We start from the raw sequence: 3,329 nt of genomic DNA on the forward strand, positions 1-3,329 counted from the left end.
TTGGCTAACCTTAATTACCTCAAACTGCTCTGTACCTTCTGCCTGCTCTCTCTGAGTGCTACCGTACTGCTAACCGCTAGCTTTGACACAGTATGTTACATTGTAGCGGTAGTAATTTCCACAGAGGTGATGTCCCAATCACAATATCTGGTCACACTTGTCCATGGTCCCCTATAGGCTATCTCCAGATGCTAAGATTATTAACAAACTATCTGTTGAAACTTGTTAACTGCAGTTTATGGTAAAGGTTAGGGTTAGGGGTTGGGTTTGGTCAAGGTGATGTTCAGTGAACAATTAGAAAGACTGAACTTGAATTTCAGCAAACCTGAAATCACTGTGGAAATAAATAAAATAAAAAAATGTAAGATCCTTCGTGTGACCCACAACGTCACCTGCGGCGTCCCTCAAGGCTCTGTGCTGGGCCCCACCCTCTTCTCCCTCTACTTGCTCCCCCTGGGTAATGTCATCAGCAAGCATGGGATTTCCTACCATTGCTATGCTGATGACACACAGCTCTACATAAGGACAACACCCACTTCTGCTGCACCTCTGCCAACATCCACTCTGACCACCTGCTTGGAGGAGATTGAGGCGTGGAGGAAGGTAAACTTCCTACAACTGAACAGTTCGAAAACAGAAGCCATACTAGTCGGCACACCACATCAGCTCCGCTCTTCCACCATCACTAGCATTACCTTCTCTGGCCAAAACATCTCTCTTTCCAAATCAGTTACCAACCTGGGTGTTAAAATGGATGCTGAATTGACCTATGACACCCACATCAAACACCTCTGCAAGGTTTCCATCACCTCAGGAACATTGCTAAACTCCGTCCATCACTCACCCTGGCAGATGCAGAGAAGCTTGTCCGCGCCTTTGTCTTCTCCAGACTGGACTACTGTAACGCACTCCTCATTGGGATCCCTGGCAAGAGCATACAGAGACTGCAATATATCCAGAACAGCGCTGCCAGGATCCTGATGAGGGTGCGTAAACACGACCACACCACCCCCCCCCCCCCCCCCCCCCCTGAAAGCACTTCACTGGCTCCCAGTCCCACTCAGAATAGAGTTCAAGGTCTCCCTCCTCACCCACAAATGCCTATACGGACAAGCTCCCCCCTACCTCAGGGAACTCCTCTCCCCCCAGACCTCCTCACGCTCCCTCCGTTCTGCATCCGCAAACACCCTCCAAGCCACCAGAACCAAGCTCTGCACCATGGGTGACCGGGCTTTCTCCTCTGCTGCCCCAAGGCTGTGGAATGCCCTCCCTAACCATCTCAGGGCCCCACAGTCTACTGACGTTTTTAAAAAAGGCCTCTTTCTTTCTTTCTTTTTTCAAAAGCTTTCTGCTAATTAATGTTCATTGTTGTTGTTTTATATGTATAAGTAGCACTTTGAGATTTGTTTATATGCAATACAAATAAAATGTATTATTATTATTATTATTATTATTATTATTATTATTATTATATGATACAGTAGTGTAATTCAATTCTGTGTTTTCTCCCAATAATGTCTCCCATTTATTATGTTTCTTGGCGCGGTACATTTGTTGTTGACTCGGATTTCCTTTCCAATTTTCTCTTTGACACAAAAGAGGAACGGTTGGACTTCAGAAGCTATGTTATCAGAGTATACATTTTCCCCTGATTAAGATTAAAATAATTTATATTAAATCAATATTGCGATAATTGGCACAGTTGTTTCTATTCGATGTTTGCTTTACATTCTATGGATGCACACTGTTGTGTCATGTTATGTTTATTCAGTTCAGCTGCAGAAATAACTAGCACAACACAACTCCCTTGGGTTTAATACCTAACATATTGCTAAAATATATACATTTCCCTATCTGATAATGATAAAATAATTTGTTCAAAAACAATGATGGTCTACACAATTTTAGTGCACAGCATTGCTGTTTCATATTTTCAGGAATAACTCTTCCAATTGCATTTGGTATTATGCACTGGGATTGTTATGTGGAGTTATTGCTTGTAGCACCTCCATCTTCAAGCACTCAGGGAGTATCACCAATGAAATATAACGCCCTCTCCTCACTTCTCACAACTGCAACTTGCACCATTATCTTGTGCTTCATTGGAAATCTCATCTAACTTATGTTGATCACATTAACAGTTCTGTGCTTGTACTGCAAGCTGCTGCTCTTGCTAGTCAATTTGCATGACAGCCTCTAGCAGATGCATACATATTCATTAAAAGTTAGCACTCAAGATCTGGAAGAAAAGTTATTTCTGTTTCTGTAGCTCAGTCTGCACTGCAGGTGTTTTACATGTTAAACACATAGAATAAATTCAGCTTGGAATGATCACTATATTGACAAAGGTTTGATCAACCCTGTAAAGTTTTATGAATTTATTTAGTTGATTCAAGTGTGATTCAAGTCATCATTGTTGAGCATTTACAGTAGCTAATGTTCTCCTTACTTTAAAAGAAAATCGTTTTTCACTGCATAACAGAATTTGATTGGATGGTGAGTGATAGGACCCCCTGTCTTGGTTGTGTGATTGAAGAATGCAACAACATCTGTACACCATCTTCAGCACTTGCGATATTTTTGACACTTTGTCAGAGTGCGTGCGATTCAAGACAGTTCCCACCTTCTCTCCTGTCTGCTCAGCTTCCACTCAGAAGAGACTGTGTCTCAGTGATTGAGCTGAGGCGCCTCAGGAGAGGGGATACAGTGGAGTCAGTGAAATATCTGCCAGTCTTGGCAGGAAAAGAGGTAGCAGTGAGATCACATTACCTCACAGAGTACATCACGATCAGCACGTTCCGCCATACGTGGAACTGACATCAGAGTCTAAAGAGCAGAAGAAGAAGAAGAATAGAAAAACAGAATGTTCTGGATATAGACACCATGACTTTGAAAAGGATTGCCCTTGTGAATGTCCACCGGGGCTTAACGCTCAAATCTGTTAAGAGTCTTTGTGACCACAGCTGGCCAAAACCACAATTGATATGCATAATGCATTCTGTTCAGTTTTTTTTTCTTGTCGTTTGCTTAGCGTGTCTGTGCCATTTCTCAGGTATTCACAGGGGGCATTTGGTCAGATTCTGTACCAGCTGTCCCTTACTCTAGGTGCCCAAATGCCCACTCGATCCGGTCTTACCTTGTGCCCTTTTCCAGTTGTGCCCAAATCTGTTCCCTCAGACAAGTCCATGTCAAGGTCATTCATTCACAGCCTTCTCACAGAACACCTCTCACAGATGTTGCTCAACAGCCAGTCCCCAGCAGTATGTAGTTGTGCCATATCTATATGTACGTATATGTTGGTTAAATAAAGTAATCTAGAATTGCGCTCT

This window comes from Sprattus sprattus (genome assembly GCF_963457725.1).
Source record: "Sprattus sprattus genome assembly, chromosome: 14".
Taxonomy (NCBI): domain Eukaryota; kingdom Metazoa; phylum Chordata; class Actinopteri; order Clupeiformes; family Clupeidae; genus Sprattus; species Sprattus sprattus.